This window comes from Chelonoidis abingdonii, chromosome 6, assembly GCF_003597395.2.
Source record: "Chelonoidis abingdonii isolate Lonesome George chromosome 6, CheloAbing_2.0, whole genome shotgun sequence".
NCBI lineage: Eukaryota > Metazoa > Chordata > Testudines > Testudinidae > Chelonoidis > Chelonoidis abingdonii.
Window position 1 is genome coordinate 69,690,159 of NC_133774.1, and position 18,238 is coordinate 69,708,396.

General features: G+C 40.2%; 1 protein-coding gene across 3 annotated transcripts in view; it reads right to left on the bottom strand.

Annotated features, from left to right (window-relative positions):
- FBXL17 (F-box and leucine rich repeat protein 17) overlaps positions 1-18,238 on the bottom strand; it is a 522,840-nt gene that overhangs the window by 131,647 nt on the left and 372,955 nt on the right. The window lies entirely within an intron of this gene.

The following is an 18,238-nucleotide window of genomic DNA, read 5'->3' on the forward strand; positions in this document are numbered from 1 at the left end:
ATCAATCCCCCTGCTTTCTACAAGTGAATCCTTTAACTAGCCAATGTCTTTTGTCTCTCCCTGCTCTCAGCTTTGGCAAAACAACTGTGTTCGTTTGTTGGCACCAAGCAGGTAGCTTATTTACAGCTAATATCCTGGCTATTGTTTGAATGTCTGCTTGGATGCTCCTTATCTAGATCACTCTTTTGCCTTTCCTGTTTGGTTACCTGTTGATCTCACCTTGTAGCAAGTAGTCCATCATAAACAAACATGCAAAGGTACATATAGTACACTACTACCTCGATATAATGCCACTCGATATAACATGAATTTGGATATAACGTGATAAAGCAGTGCTCTGGGGGGGAGGGCGGGGCTGCACACTCCAGTGGATCAAAGCAAGTTCAATATAATATGGTTTCACCTATAATGCGGTAAGATTTTTTGGCTCCCAAGAACAGCGTTATATCGAGGTAGAGGTATATTCATAAGAAATGTGACAGCTGTTTCTAAGTTCATCGTGGGAGAAAGAAAATTGCTGAGTTGGGGCCAAGTGAACAGTGACTGAGCGTGGTATACAGCCTAAATAGGTTAGATGGGGTGTGTGTGACAAAGTCAGGAACTGAGTAGTAAGTGATCAGTGGGATGGGATGGTTGGCTAGTTCTGAGAGAAATAATTTGGAATGTGCGTGTATGCAATATGATGTGAACTGCTGTGAACTATCAGTCTGAAGGAAAAAGTGTGTGCAGAAGTGTGTGTTAACGAGAGAGACTATGTTCATCTGAGGTGGTGTACATGGGAAAGATATCCAAGGATGAGAACTTGCAGGCATGTTTGAGCACATTAGAGAAAAGTAGCCCTGATGTGTACCTACACATGCTGAGAGTGATTGTATTAGGGGTGCCTCGTGCAAATTTGTTATTATTTCCATTTATTTTAAAGACTTTTCTATGACACTCATCACTATAACACAGCCTTCCAAAATGATCAAAAAAACCATACCAGCCTTTGCAAAAATCTACTAACCCATCCATAAAATAAACATATTATAGAATGTATTTGGTACAGTTTATATGGAAAGATATATAGCACTCATTGAAATAAAGCCATTCCTCAGTCTAAATGAATCTATTGAATCAATTACCATACACTGTTTGTTGACAACATTCATTGAAACAAATATCATGAAGCAGACTTGATATGTCAGCTATTGGACCAGATATATCAACTTCTAGCACGGACACTTATGTTTTGAACCTGATTCACCAACCTCTTAACTTTCTAGGCAACTAAGAGGATGATATTGTTAGAAAACATTGATGTGAACAATGACTCTAAAAGATGAGCCATGTTCTTATGTCTTCTGACCTATTGTGGGAAGTAAGCACTCTCAGTAACAGCGTTGTGCTTGGTTTTCCTTTTCAAAATAAAAAGCTTAAAGCCCCAGGCAAAGTAGAAAAAAAGCACTGCAACCAATACTCTGAAGGTACACCTACACAGAACCGCCCCCACAGGACCAAGGCTCAGAGCCCTAGTCAACTCATCGGGGTTGCACTGCGGTGCCAAAAACTGCAGTGCAGACATTTGGGGTCAAGCTGGAGCATAGGCTCTGAAATCCTCCTCCCTTACTGGGTTTCAGAGTTTGGACTCCAGCTCAAACTCACACTGCTATTATTAGCCCCCAGCACAAACCTGAGTCATGTTGACCCGGGCTTTGAGACTCGCTGCCACAGGTCTTTTTTTGCTGGGTACACATAACCAAGAGACCTTGATAAAGCAACTGGAGTCTAAAATATAAGTGATTCAGATACATTCATTACCTTGCCTAGAAGCAAACATGGAAACTAGCAAAATAAAGAGTGTGACTTGTGATCAGTAAGATCAAGGCCGGCTCTACCTTTTTTGCTGCCCCAAGTGGCGAAGCAAAGGGAAAAAAAAGCGGCCGCAGCAGTGCCACTGAAGAAGAAAAGATGAAAAAGTTGCCACTGAACTGCCACCAAATAAGAAGAAATGAAAAAGCTGCCATCAAAGAAGTAAAAATGAAGAAGCTGCTGCCAAACTGCTGCTGAAAAAGAAGAAAAAGAAAAAGCTGCTGCTGAAGAAGGGGAGAAAAAAAGTCGGAATGCCGCCCCAAGAACGGAGGGAGTGCTGCTCCTTCAGATTTGCCACCCCAGGCACCTGCTTCCTTAGCTGGTGCCTAGAGCTGGCCCTGAGTAAGATTCATGTCTCTATTCCAGTAGTCACATACAGGCTTTACTGGCTTTGGCCCTGACTTAGGTAAGCACTTCAACATGTGTTCAAACCCATTCCTATTCAATGCTGCATTTAAGCATGTGTTTAAGTATTTTCCTGAACCAGTATGCTTCCCTGTACCGGGCCATACTGAACACGAGAAGGAATGTTGATGTTGGCTGGTGATTGTATTTTATGAGCTTTTATTAAATGCATTTTTTAAAAACATGAATGTTAAAAAAAATAAAAATAGCATGCTCTCTCCAGTAATAAGAGGAGCTGACCTTAGTACAGATCATTTATTCATAAGAAAAATATTTTTCACAAAACTAGAAATGCATCTTCTCTCGTTAGTGAAACAAGCTTTTTTTATTTGTTAAATATATTTGGGTTTTATTTGTTTTTGTTATTTTTTTTATTTGTTACCATAATCCAGTAATGCTGAAGCATCAGTTGATGACGCCTTTGCAAACTGTTCTGTTTTTAAATGTATTTCATTGTCGGGATTCCAGACCACTTAATTTGATATCAATCGCATTTTTCAAGTTAATACCTCTGTATTCCATTGAGACCCTAACTTGTCCCAGATATTACAGTGATGAATTCCTAGCATTACTAAGCGGTGACTTCACATTTTCACTCAAACAATATTTTAGGGGGGAGGAATTTTTAAAAAAAAACTTGCAAGAAATCTTTTTAGCTATTTGTAATTAAAAGAGGGTAGAAGTACCATGGAGACTTTAAAATAGGTTTTGTGCTTAATACACTAATTATTTTCTTTAGTACTTTCTTTTTAAAAAAAATTATACAGAACTAATAAGTAAAAAAGAATGGTAACTGGCAGCCATAAATACAGCAGATAACATATAATATCAAAAAATATAATAGGTATTATTACTCCAGATATACAATAGACTTTGTTAGTAAGGTTTGGGGCTAAATGGGACCTTAAGTCATGACCACGCATGAGGGTCAGTACAGAGCTGCACCAGCATAGTGGGAGTTCCAATGCACAGTGTCCTCCAAAGATGCTGGAGGGTTGTGCAATTGTAGAAGAGTTCAATATTCTCTCCCATGAACTACTGACTGCTGCAGAAGTGACTGGGACTATGACCCTGTCTTCTGCCATCTCCTTGGCATTGGCTACAAAAGAAATGGCAATGCTGAGTCTTTATGCCTGTCAGAGAAAAACATAGTTCTCATTCTCTACTTGGGTGCAGCAAAGTCAGAAACTTTATTCTCAAGTAATTGCATGGAGGGAGAGAGTGTGCTAGGACACAGGGTTTCCCCCTCCTACGCAGGTCTCTCTACGGTAAACAATTACAGCAAGCATTTATACTTTTTGTTACATACAATAGTAAGCAACAGCTGCATTTTGTTTATACATAAGTCATCTTGATATCTTGTTTTTCTCATTTCTATTTAGACTACAGTCTACATTCCATATCTAACACAAGGTCGCAACAACTTTTCACACAGTTCTTTTCCACTCGCCTCACACAATCCTCGCTTCTACAAATCTCGCGTTATTAGGGTTACAGCTTGCCTGACTCTTGCTCACAGAAGTGACTGTCTGCATTGAAATCCCCTTCAAATCCCTGTCAGTTCTTGCTCTACTTCTACATGCCCCAAGAGGGAATGAAGAGCTTCTAACCTCTGTTTGTACACTATCTGGAGGCAGGCACAATCTGGGCCATGAGTGTCTTAATTTTAAAGGATTAAGAAGTAGGGAAAGCAAAGATCAGAAATGAGGTAAAAACTACTTGTTAAATTGTGAGAGTCTGTCTTTTACGGCCCATGCAAATGAATCATAGGTAAATCTAACAAACAATATAATTATACACTGTATGAGACAGGGTAAAGCAGCACAAGGAGTTAAAGCACTGTTTAAAAAATGTCTTGTAACCATTGAAGCCCAGAGGATATTTTATAGTTAAGAAACAGAGGTGGAAATGTGGAGATATATATTTTATTTCTGATCTGTAGCGTCATCTTGGGAAAGACAGTTCTCTCTGTTCCTCATCTGAAAAGTTAAGTGATTTATACTTCCCTACATTACTGTCATGTTATAAACTTAAGACAAGTTCACTAATGTTGGTTGTCATAAGTAGATAGGTAAGGTAAGGGTTAAGTTTCTTTTACCTGGAAAGGGTAACCAAACACCTGACCAGAGGACCAATCAGAGAACTGGACTGTTTAAAGTCAGGGGCGGGAATTTGTATACTCGGGGTCTTTTTTGTTTTCTCGGCTATGAGTAAACAAGTTTCCTTCTAACTCTCTCTTATCTCAAATATTCTACTAAAAGTCTGGAAGTACAAAGGAAAAGCAAAGTAATTCGGCTATGAAGAGCTTTGTGTTGTATGTACAGATGTGGATTGCTGTGTCTTTGTTGTTTTCTCGGCTGTGAGTAAACAAGGTTTCCTCCTAACTCCATCTTATCTTAAAGTTTCTTCTAAACATCTGTAAGTACAAAGGAAAACAAAGTAATTCGGCTATGATGAGCTTTGTGTTGTATTCACATGTATGTTGATTTGTTGGACTGGTTTAATTGGGCTATCTTTTAAATCAGACTGTTTCTTCATATTTTCTTATAAGCAAGAGCCTGTATTGAGTTTCTTAATGCAAGATTATTGTTTTATATTTCCTTTTTTTTATATAAACTTTTCTTTTAAAACTTGTGGAAGTTTCTTTTCCTAGGGAGGCAAAGGGAAGGGAAAAGCCAGGCTGTGGGCTATTTTCCTATTGTTTTCAGGGAAAGAGCAGGCTACGGGGAAAGAGAAAAAGAATCATCTCTGTTCTCTTGTGGTTGAAGTTTTTCTCTAGTTACTGCTACGAGATCAGGGAGGGGGAATTTCCTTGTGTGCTAGCTGTGATTAGCTGTGAATGCATAGCCTCGGGGACGCTAGATTGCCTCTCCGGTTGCATTCAAAGAGTGAAGTCTAGTCTCGCACCGGCTAACCCAGGAAAGGGGGGGAAGCTGGGAGAGAAGAGAGGGAGACCCAGGGCTCTGGGTCTTGGGGGTCCCCCAGGGGAAAGTTGGGGTGACTCGGGGGGCATACTAGGACCCCCAATAGTCCTAGTTGGTGGCAGCGAGAATATCCAAGCTGGTAGTGAGCTTGGGGGAGTTTCAGGTAAGCCCCCAAATTTTGGACGCAAAAGTCCAGGTTTGGGACAGGACCAGATTTTGGACGCTAAAGTCCAGGTTTGGGACAGGTGGCTATTACCACATTGGTAAAAAACTTTGAGATCCTCCAATGGATGGTGCTATGCACATGGAAAGTACTAATACTATAGGCCTAGACATTTTCTTCTCTACAAGTTATATATGATAAACGTAATCCAAAAACTGGAACTTCAATTTCTTACTTCTTTCTTTTGGGGGGGCAGGGTGAGAGGGAGAGGAGTGAAAGAGTGGTGGCAGGGAATTGTGAAGTCAATCTCCCCAACTGAATAGCTTGTAGAGGAGAGGGATGGGAAGAGGGGAGAGAGGAAGAGCTTGCAATTAAAATTTTAATTATTATTCCCATTTTCCTACTCCTCTCCAGTCATCCATTCTTCCTGCTTTTCTCCTTCTTCCCCCTGCTTTTAATGCTCCTCTTGCCTCCCCCAAGATATCCCCTCCCCTCTCTGATTGTGTGGTAGAAGCTCACTTCTTATGTAGGTGTGGTGCTCTCCTGCCTTTCCTACCTTTATTCCTTGCAAGTCCAAAGATTGCCTTCCACTACCAGAAAGGGAGAAGGGTAGAGGTGGTGGTAAAGTGAGCTGGGGCTAGCATCAACAAGGAAGGTAAATTTCAATCCCGTCTTCAACCACCATGCTGCTGATTGGCTAAAGAGAAGCCTAGTAACAGTAAAACGCTCTGCTCAGTATAGACAACCACCATTCAAACAGGGCAGGATTCTCATGTCAGGGGAGACTGGGGGCTTTAAAGTGAGGCTAAAGATCCAGCAAACACGATTATTGGGGTTTTTCAGCTACTACCATCTAATGCTATTTTATCTTCCAAACACACAATCTACAAGTGTTGATTCCATTGTTAATTTTGTTAAAAGTTTGTCTCCCAAAAGTCCCAGAAAAGATGGGTTTTATACTCATCATTAATGCACAGCTTTGCAGGATATAACCGGAGAGTCCTCTGTTCCCAGCACCATATAGAAGGGCTTAAGTGGAATCAGCTCCTGCTGTTTTGCCTGGGCTGTTGGGCTGACATATTGGTCTAGGGAAATCCTGTTTTTGTACAAAACACTAGGTTTCTTTTCTTGCCATGAAAATTGTCTGTTCCATTTTAAAGGGTGTTCTAAAAATTACCATGCTTGCTTTTGATAAAGAGTTATTTTGCTGCCTGAGAGGAATTTGATAAGTTTTCTCCAAATAAATAGTCATCCATGATAGCCAAAATCAAAACTTCAGGAAGTCATTTTTAACAAAGCAAACAGGGTGTTTCCCTTTGTTGCCCTCCAACAGACCTGTCAGCTGCACAGTTTGTGTCTGCCATTTGTATCCACATTTTCCAGTTTCTACGGCAATGATGTTTTTCTTTCTTTGACTAATGCAAAAACCTTCTTATATTAGTTTGCACTGACTTCTGCATGGATCATGTAACCCACAACCATGTCCAGTCTTCCTTCTAAACAGATGAGTTTATCTAATTTGGAGTCTAAAGCAGAGGTGTCTTGTGTGTATTGCCACTTATCCTAAGTATTTTCTTTCTAAGTGATTTCACAGAGATTTACCTGGGTCCAGAGGAGTGCAGAAAAAATGCCTCCCACATACCTCATCTCCCACTGAAGGCCTGAAGAATTGTTTGCTAGGCTCTTTTCAATATATAGAGAGTTTCTCCTCTGGTTTTCCACATCTTCTCAAACCGAATAAATCTCTGTCCATGGAGCTTGCTAGCAAGCAGCTTTCAGTTAATTACAGGGCAACAGATTAAATTGTGAACTTTCTTGATCACAACACTTTTATTCCATTTATTTCCTTTTTCTTTTAATTTTTCACTCTTCATTTCCCCTTTAAAATGTCATATTAGTAATTGCATTTTCAAAAGAGCAATTACATTTAACTAATAATACAGAATTGCTCTAACATAAAGAATGGCCATATTGGATCAGACCAATGGTACATCTAGCCCAATATCCTGTCTTCCAGCAGTGGCCAGTGCCAGATGCCTCAGAGGGAACAAGAACAACGTAGTTTCTTGAGTGATCCACCCCCTCTCATCCAGGCTCAGCTTCTAACAGTCAGAGGGACACCCAGAGTACGAAGTTGTATCCCTGACCATCTTGGCTAATAGCCATTGATGGACTTATCCTCCATGAACATATCTAATTATTTTTGAACCCAGTTATATTTTTGGACTTCACAACATTCCCCTGGCAATGAGTTCCACAAGTTGACTCTGTGTTGTATGAAGAAGTACTTTCTTTTGTTTTAAATTTGTGTTTATTAATTCCACTGGGTGACCTCTGGTTTTTGACTTATGTGAAGGGGCAAAGAACACTTCTTTAATTATTTTCTCCTCACCATTCATGATTTTACAGACCTCTACCATATCTTCCCTCAGTCATCTCTTTTCCAAGCTGAACAGCCTCAGTTTTTCTAATTTCTCCTCATACAGAAGCTGTTCTATATCCCATATCATTTGTGTTGCCCTTCTATGTACTTTTTTTTTTATTTTAATACATCTTTTTTGGAGATGGGGCAACCAGAACAGTATGCAGTATTCAAGGTGTGGGGGTACCATGGATTTATATAGTGGCATTATGAAACTTTCTATTATCTATCTCTTTCTTAATTGTTCCTAATATTTTGTTAGCTTTTTTGACTGCCACTGCACAGTGAGCAGATGTTGTCACAGATCTAGCCATGATGACTCCAAGACTTTTATTCCTTTTTTCAATTTTATGCGCAGCTTTAAAAATGAGCCTATTCTAGTGCACTTCATTTTCATTTTTTACCAAAAATCTCTGAAGAATTCCCAGGTTTTTAAAAATCCAGTATTTCAATCTTTTGATTTCTACCTGGATTTTGAACATGCCCAAATTCCCCTGTTTCAGCTCCCTGCTCGCAGACTCCCCAGTGGACAGTACATTGTGCCTGTGCAGGGAAGGGCAACTGCTGGCTGGCGGTTGCCCACTTCCTTCCCATGACAGCTCCTGAGAGCAGGTAGGCTCAGAGATGAGTCACTGCCTCGAGAAGAGCCCAAGGGCCCAGAGCCCTGTCCACTTCATCACCAGAGACCCTTCCTGCCCCCTGGTGAACAGGTTGCTCCAAACACTCTATGGCCCTGAGGATCAGAGGGTATGAGAAGGAGGGTAGTGGCAGCCTCTCTGCTGCTGGTGGGTCTTTGTCTCAGGGCTTGTCTACATGGCCCTACAGTTCAGAGTATGTAGTGTGAAATGCAGTGGGCACCAAAGTTCTGCGCTGTAACTGCCCAGTGTGGATGCTGCTGGTGCAGCCTTGAAAGCACCTAGTTTGTGTTTGATGAGGATTATGTCAAAATGAATTAGGTACTTTTAAGATTGCACCAGCAGCATCCACACAGGGCAGGTACAACGCAGCACTTTGGAGCACAATGCAATTCATACTGAACTGAAGCACAGTGTAGACATAGCCTCAGTGACTGGGATCTGCTGCCAATCCATGGCCCATGCCTGTGAGAGGAAAGATGATGATTTTGGGATCTTTGAGTATCGGGAACCTCCTCTTTCTGGTAGGCACCACCTCCCTTCATCCATTGCCCCCCTGCTAGCCCCCGTGAGTAGCTGAACCCAGGGAAGTGACCAAGTCTGCAGCAGAATGAGCCTTGGGAAGACACTTTGAAAAAACTACTGCAAGCCTACACTAGCCTGAACTTTTGAAATTCAGAATGAAGCCCCTTTTGTCAAGTGTATGTGTATGTCATCAACAGTAAATTTTTGTTTCAAAAAGTTGCTTTACTTTTTTAATGGGAATTAGAGACAATGGCTTCATAAACAAACTTTTACTTTTCTCTATTTGTTGTTTTGTTTTTCTGTCCTCCTATCCCCCCAATATTAACCCTGATATTTTCATGGAAAACTGTGATGTTAATTTTTTGCACTGATTTTCACCTGTTTTTTAACTTTTGAAATAAACATTGAATAATCCCTGGGAAATTAAAAATAAAACAAAAACCAGAAACAGGGCCTTAGTTTATTCATCCTACTAGTATCAGTTACTCAGGGGAGGAAGGATTACAGGATCAAAGTCATAAGTTATGGGTGGGTATAAACAGCAAACAGCCTTAATATTAAGTATAGGGTAAACAAAGGGGGCTAGAGTCGAAAAGGAACTTCGGTGTGACAATGCTAGGGTGCCTAGAAAATTCCTAGGATTCACAAGGTCTGAGTTTAGTGCTTAGGATCCTTATACAATGACTGAGATCCTTTTAAAAATAAAAATAAAACCCTCTCTTGGAGTTAGGCACTTACAACACTCTTCTGCAAGAGGCTAGGGAGGAGAGGCTCCTTCATAACTTTTAGCATAGTATTTAGGTATTCACCATGGATACGGGAGACTCCCGGTTCAAGTCCTTGCTCTACCAGAGGGTGAGAAGAGACCTGAACAGGCATTTCCCTCAGTCTCTCCTGTTGAAGCTATTCCACTGTGGATAAATAGTTTAAAAGGCATTGGGGCAGAGAGACTGAGTCTGGGTCTCTCACCTCCCAGGTGGGAGTTTTAACCACCAGGCTACAGAGTCACTCTTATACTTGCTCTCTCTGGACCAATGACTCTTTCATTATATATACAAACATTTTTTGCATTTAAAGCTAACAGATTTACTAAACAAAGAAAGTATTATCTGTACTTAATAAATTGAACTGATAGTTTTTGGTCACCAGTTCTTCAAGGGTTTAGAACTAGTAGATTTCATTCTCTCATGCCTGGTCTTTAGTCACAGTTTGGAATAGGAAAAGCAGAAAAGCTTGTTTTCCAACTCCAAGTTGATTTCCTAAGGTTGAATAAACTAGTTATTGAACTGAACAAGTTGAATAAACTGAAATAAAGAAAATACTCTCTCAAACTGCCAAAGAGGCTAAAGCTGTCAAATGCTGGTTTAGCACTTCAATAAATGCTGGTTCCAGGTACTTAGTCAGTGACTTCCTGGTACTTAGAATTTCTTTAAAATGTAGCAGTAATAGTTTATACTTTTTTTTCTTATTTAATTTAAATGATTAATAGACTATAAGTAGTTTAGGCTTTAACATAGGTTGTCAATTTTAAATTTATTTTTTCACAGTTTTTTTTAAATATACATGTATTTAACTTAAATAAAAGTTTTTAATTGATTTTTGTCTACCTTGTTTTTTAATGTTTAAACCCAATGGGATGGTTTGATGTAATCCAGACATTTCATTCTATTTTTTTAATCAACCAAGTCTGTGTCTGTAAAATTTGCATATACATTTTGAAATTAGTGTACAATTCGAGGATTGAGTTACAAATTATACTTCCTGGCCTTGGTACAAGCAGCTAAGTTTGCAATTGTAGCTAAGTATCAGAGAGGGGGAATTTCACTCATAAAAGCCATCTCCCTACCATTAGAGGCCGTCTTCCTCTTCAAATCAAATCAAACTGTCTTTTGTATCAGTAGCAAGTAATCAAATTGTACTTTATTTTATCCCAAAGCCTGCTCTGTTATAGTTAGCAAATTCAACTATTGCTTGTCTTTCTGGCAGAAATAATTGTCTTTGAAGTATCTGACTGGCAAGAGCTTGCAAACTTTAATCTCTTAAAATAAAATAAAACCTTCTTTCAGCTGCTATTAAATTTGCAGGTCTCTAAAGTTGCTACATAGACTACTCTAGCTTGGCTGGAAAATCTAGCTATTGATTGCCTTATTTGCAAAACTAGGTGACCAGAGCTGAAAAGCCCAGATCCTCTCTCCCTATTATCCTGTCATAAGAGACCACTGACCAGGTTAATAGCAAACCATACCTTCAAACTGAGCCCAAGTGAGGAAAAAACATACCAGTGAGAGTCAGACACACTAAAAGCAAGAGGATAAGAATAAGAAACCCTGGCTTACCAGTCTCAAATGGAACAAAAAAAACACGCATAGCAGCAGCAACAATAATTCACTTTAATTTCCTAGAAAACAGTGTTTAAGTAGTCTGAAACAAAAGAGGGAGCTCTCACAGCACAAACCTAGGAGGTTGGGGAGCTGCATTTTTCCTCTATTTCCCCACACTTTAACCCCTGCTTGAAAGAGTGAGAACTCAAACACAACTCAGAAACTGAGACAGCCATACATCTTCTTGTTGGACAAGCAAACTGAAGTCTTAGCTGCCTGTGCACTCCCCATGGCCATAAATCATAAACAAGTATGGCAAGAAAATGAATTGTAAAGGGAAAACACACCATTGTGAGTGGTGTGATCCCAGTTAGGAGTCTCCATTATTTTCAAAATGCACTTGTGTATTTATTGATTAAAGAGGTTGGTAGTTTTTATTCTCCTAACAGCATCTGAACACAGCAGTCAGTTAATTTTCCCCCTTTAATTGTCTGACAAGGTGCAATAACATGGCATGGAAGGAAGGGTAAGATCTGTTTACTGCAAAACTCATGGGCCTTGCCTAGTAGAACAGAGTTCAGTTGTCTCTATATTATCAAAGAGAGACAATGGAGATCTCTCAGTAGCTCCTAGTAAAATCAATGGCTGCTATCTTTAATCCCAATGAAAGATGTAGGTATTATTTTCAGAGTCTGTAGCAGAAAGGAGATTGTATGAGTGGCAGGGCCGGTTCCAGGTTTTCTGCTGCCCCAAGCAAGAAAAAAAAAAAAACAAACAAACGTGGCAGCGGGATCACGCCGCCCCATTCTTCAGTGGTAGGTCTTCACTCCCAGAGGGACTAAGGGACCCACCGCCAAAGACCCGGACGTGCCGCCCCAATAGAGGTCGGAGTGCCGACCCTTGGTATTGGCCGCCTCAAGCACCTGCTTCTTTAGCTGGTGCCTGGAGCTAGCCCTGATGACATGTTTAAGCTTGATAGAGGCGCTCAGCTACATCATATTTAACAAACAAGCATTTTCCTAAATGGGCCTATGTTCTTGAGAGAGTTGCTTAGATGCATAAAATGTACTTCATATTATGTGGGAATGTGATCATATGCAAAGAATACTGATGACTTCAGGCTAATGAAAAAAATGGGAAAGGAATAATACTCAGTTACTATGTCTAGCACAAAATGTTCAGACAAGCTCAAAACCTTTTTTTTGTAAAAACGTAAATAATTGTAGGCTATGGATTTATTACAGTTATCTGATATAAAAAGATTTAAAAAATAAAATTAAAATCTGCAACCTGGATTTCAAAATGGTCAGACTATGTATAATTTGTTGGCTTTCATAAATCAAGCACTTGTGTCTTTTAGGACTTTATTTATTTCCTTTACTATATTCACTTTCAGATGTCTCCTATTGCAAGATTCTTTCTTGTTTGTTTGTTCTATTAAGACCCCGTGCTTACATATTTATAGATCCCTTTTATTAAGCTTTTGGCATTTTGTAATTAGAAGTAACGTGGTTCAACAGGTACAGTTAATAAATAAGCAACAACATGCATCCAGTGAAAGAGAATTGCAAATCAAGTAATGTTGTTAGCTAAGCTAGCTTAGAAAGAACCTTGACATTTCAAAAGGTAGAATCATTCCACTTGACTTATGAAGATCTTAAATACATAAATTAAAAGCTACTTTGAACATAATTTTTTTTAAAGGCAAACTCTTTAAATCTTTAAGGCTGACCAAAGTAGGTCCTTGATGTCATTTTTATTACTAAAAGCACAAAGCCTTTCAGCTTTCTTATTAAATGAACTATGTCCTCTTCAGCAATAGCAACACAGCTTCTGCATTATACTGCAGTTTGATCCTGAAAGAGTTCTGTAGTTTACTATGATGGCAGTAGATTTTTTTAGCCAGAGCATATTTCATCATACGGAAAATATGATCAAATATAGTTAAGAGTCAGACATAAAGCAAGTCCACAAAAATAAAGAAATGCAGAGCTAACATTATCAGTTCTCTAACTTGATTAGGTATCATAGCAAATATTTTCATTTCCTCCACTGTTTTGAGACAAGCTGATAAAGAAGCAGATGTTATAATAATATTGATGATGATTATGCCAACAGCATGTTCCAGCCTGCAAAAGATAGGGTTCCTGCCCCGAAATTATTTCAATCTAAGGGTTCAATTCTGCAGACACTTAAAAATGATAGGATTACACACATGCATAAGAGTTAACAGGATCAAGTCCCTGAAAAAAATGCTACAAGACAGAGGAGCAATACAGTGAGACAAAATTGTTTCCATAGCCTCCTTTGTACTTGGGCATGCTGCAACCATTTAACTAACTTCATTTTGCTATTTTGGGAAAATGTGTAAGATGCTAATATAATGAATTTTTAATTTTCTGATAATATTCTAGTAAAGCATATCAATTTTTCTTAAGCATTTAAATTAGACTGTTTTTATGTCTTTCCTCATTATACCATCCATTCAATTATATGAATTATTCATTTAAATTGTGATTTTTTTCTTAAATTTGGATAGCCAGTTATATTTCAAATAATTTTTAGAAATCCATCTCATGGTTTAGTGTACAGACAGCTAAAGAAAGATTACAATGAGCCCCACTCTCAGGCAGTGCAGCCTGAATATTATTAGAATTCAAAAGACAGCTGAAATGGATAAAATACTTTGAAAACATACTAATGTAATGCACACTAATATATAACTTTGTTAAAATTTCACTTCAATTTGGTTTGAGCATCAATGTTAAAACAAATATGTTAGCTGCTACAAGGGATAAGAAAATAGATGCCATTTCAAAAATTAACTTTATTCTGCTCTATTGATTCTGAAGAAAAATAATCACTTTTATTTAGTAACATTAAAATAGTACTGTACATGCAAATAATTTAATAAATTTAGTTTTACTATATCTCTGGCATTTGACCTCATTTAAATAAGGGGTAGGGGGAAATAAAATTGTCTGCAATAATATAGAAGAAAGAAAGTACAAACTAAATTGAAATTCATATATTTTGTCAGTTTACAGCATGATGCATCTTGTTGCTTGTGCAGCTACATCATTTTACTGAGTTCAACATAAGGACCAACAGAACAGTTGATAAAGTGGGTTGCTTTTTTGTTTCTTTAACTTTTAGTTCACTTCAGAAAACTGTAAGAATAGTTGATATATGTTTTCTAACCATGTGGAGAATCCTTCAAGTAACTCCAGCAGAAAGGAGCATTCAAACACATATTTCTAATGCTGTTAAGGTAGACTTAGGTTTACTTTTAATGTAACCAATCTACATATTTTTCAAATTAATATAAATGTTGGCTACTGCTACTCAGTAACTTAATAAAGGATGTGAAAAACTGAGCCTCTATGTGCACAACAGATTACAGAATTATGAAATAGGATTACAATATTGAATGAACATAAAAACACAACTGCTAGTGTCTTTCTGTGTGTATATACATAATAAAATCTTTAAAATATTAAACCCAAAATTTAAGTTAAAGGATATTATGCTAATAAATACTATGGCAAGAATCTATGTGCCCGACCCCACAGTCCTGGCAAAATTCCCATTAACTGCAAATCACATTTTTGATATTTTGGGTGTCCCCCGTTTCCCCCCATCTTGGTCTGAAATTAACAAGTAGTGTTTGAAACTGAAGATGGGCCACAAATCTGAAGTGACAAAACATTGGCTTGCTAACTTCTGGATTTGTCAAAATGTAGAAAACATTTTGTAGTGAGTCTAACATTGATATTAACATTTGTGAAAGTTGAATGAATTATATTGTGAAAATAGAAAGGATTAAAGAAATGCTGTCTGTACCTTTAAGCAAAACTGTTGGAATGCTTCAATCCAGGTGTCAGGAATATAGACATTAACATAGAACAATTGCACCGTTTAAGGGCAATTGGTGAAGTATTAGCCTTAGATCGATAAGAGTTAGTAAGGAAGTAGGATATGCATGCTGTGCCCCAGGTGAATTTTACTGTGTTGCTTTCTTTGTCCCTTTGTCTAATTCCCACTCTTTTATCTGTATAAATAAGACTGTTTGGGTCTTGCATGCTGGATTATCCAGGGACCAATGTGGTGCTAGGACGACATTGCACCTCCTAATACATTCTGGAGCAGTGCAAGTTCTTATAGCGTCTATGTTCCGATCAGGAAATCGAAAACGGTAACATGCTAGATGGAGCCCAAAACTTGTACTGAGTGAGGGAGATTGGAGCCAGATGGGTGGAAGTGCAGAAAAGAAAGAGCTCACTTCAAGCGGGCGAATATACAGAGGTCACGACCGACATAAACCCACTCTACCAGAGGCACCCCCACTCAAACCCCACCTGCAACCCAAGAAAAAGCTGCCACACTCTATTCTTTCACTCACCAATCTCCAGTAACCCACCTCCGCCAGTGACCAGTCAGTTGGGCGATTGCTTCAAGTTGTAATGACTGGACATAAGAAAGGGCCAAACTTCCCCCGAACCCCCAACCGAGGGTTCTTTTATCTTCACACTCCAAACCCCCAGACCACATTGCTCTCAAAACCTCGGAGCGAAGGAAATTTTGCGTGTGGGCGGAAGAAGTTTATTGTGTGGAGAACCCGGGGCACAAGTCAAATGTCAGCTATCCACCAATCCTTAGTGGACCCCAAATTTCATTTCAACATCAAACAGGCCAAGTGAACAATTTACCCCTTCATGCAACAACTGTAAACTTACCTACAGCTTAAACTGCGCTGTCTAGTTACAAAGACTGGTCAGGAATGTGGACTTTTGCATCATACTAACAATTATCTCATCCCCATGCTATGGGGAAGACTTGGCCGAACCAGGTAAAGTGGCCAAGAGGGTGGAATGGTTACACGCAGCCAAGCAGAGCAGCTTCCAGCTCCTGTTCTGAGCCGTCCCAAGTGGCCTTCGTGGGGTTTAACAGAGACCCAGACAAAGTAGTGGACCCCGGATCCCTGCCAACGACGCACAAGCCACAGCACCTCCAGTCCCGCAGACCTGGACCTGGGAACGCAACCAGCACCAGAACTATTGCCAGCACTGATGCCAGTAGGCTGCAAACACATCTTCAACCCCAGTGCCAGGAGCACGGCAGCAAGCCTGAACTGGCAGATAGCAGCAAGACAAGCAGACCAAGAGGCTCAGCCAGGGCCTGAACACCACCTGGTGAGCAGCGGGAGAGCAGTCACTGCCACCGAAAAACAACCCCATCATAGATCTAGAGACCAGAAGGACATATATCATCTAGTCTGACCTCCTGCAAAAGCAAGCACAGAACCCTACCCAGTCACTTCTGTAACAACCCTTAACCTAGTCCGAAGCTACTGAAGTCTCAAATTGTGGTTTACTTTCCTTGTGTTAAGTCCAGAGGATCTGGGTCGTGGGGTTCCCGGGCAAAGGTTTTGGGGACCAGAGTGTACCAGCGCATTGGAATTCCTCGGTGGGTGGCAATGCTACAAGTACAAGGGGTAAATTGAGCTTAGAGGAATTTCATGCTGTACCCCATCTTTTTGGATCAAGTCAGAGTGGAGGGAATTATTACCTACACTACTGAAGGACCGAATATTATTCTGCATCAATAAAAAAAAAAAAATGCAGTACCTGATTTGTTCAGTTACATATGGATCACAAAATATATTTTCGGCAGTCCTTTTTTCATTACTGATTAGACCGAAAATTAAAACTAAACTGTAGTTTGACCCAGAATGTGCTATACTTCGGACTTTCACTATCATAGCCCGTATGTGACTTTTAAAAAATCATGTGAAGCGTTCTTGCCTCATTAACTCATGTTAATGCCTAGATTGGCCTAAGTTATAGTGCATCAATACTGCTTCATTCATATGACAAACTATAGCCTCTGTTACCATGCTCAAAAATAGTTCGAATGAATGGTAAATTAAGAGCTGGTTTACAATTCAAACTTGATATCTAACGGTGCAAAAATAAAATATATATGTCAAGTTAGAATTCAGCTCACATATTTGTCGACCACTGCTGTTTTATTAGCCACAGCGCTCCGCAGTAGCAGCACGAGGAATGTGAAGTGGCCAGCGACCCAGAGCCTTGGTACCTTGCAAGTTGCAGCGCTCGAGTGTAGGGGGGTTACAGTGCTGGCAACTTAGCAGGATGATCCACACTTACATAAGCCTAGCCAGCGCTGCAACTCTCTGTCTGCACGCGCTGGCGTACTTCTGGTCTGCTAGGGTGAATTATTTCTTTTGTAGATCCAGCGCTGGTTGAATGCAGGCCTGGTCATCAGGTTGTGGACACTCACCAGCGCTAGTAATTGCCTCCAGGGTATTAGGAGAGTATCCCACCAATACCCCGGAGCTACTTATCTTTTCAAAAAACACAGCTGTACTTTGCTGCAGCGACGCGAGCGAGCCCCGAGCAACGAGCGGTAGGCTGGTTGGATGCTTCACAGCTGGTTTGCCTTGGGAGACAAACAGCACGGCAGTGGGGGTGAGGGAGTCCATCTGGAGAGCTGTGCTAATCTGGTCTGAAGCTTTTACATTTAAGGAGTGTGAGAGAGGGTGGGGAAGATGGCCACGATTTGCAAGGCAGGGAGCTGTCCACAGTGTCTGCTCCAAAAATCCACTCTCTCTGTGTCTCCCCGAGTGCATGTCACATATCCCACCGACTCCTCCGCTTTTTGAATTGCAAGGCAGGAGGCTGGTCATCAGTGTCTGCCCAAAAATCCACATACTCTCTGTCTCCCGACACTCACTGTCCACTGCTTCCACCCCACCCCTCTTTGTGAAAAGCACGTATGCATAGCATTTGAACGGCTGGCATAGCACTGGCGCCACAATGCAGCCACTCCCCAACAGCACTGCATGGGCCACACTGCAGCGCTGGTCCGCTGTCAGTGATCCGGTCCACAGCTGCAGCGGGCTGGCCCTACACAGCTGTACGACCACAGTCTGTAACTACCAGCGCTGCAAAAATGTAAGGTAGCCATGG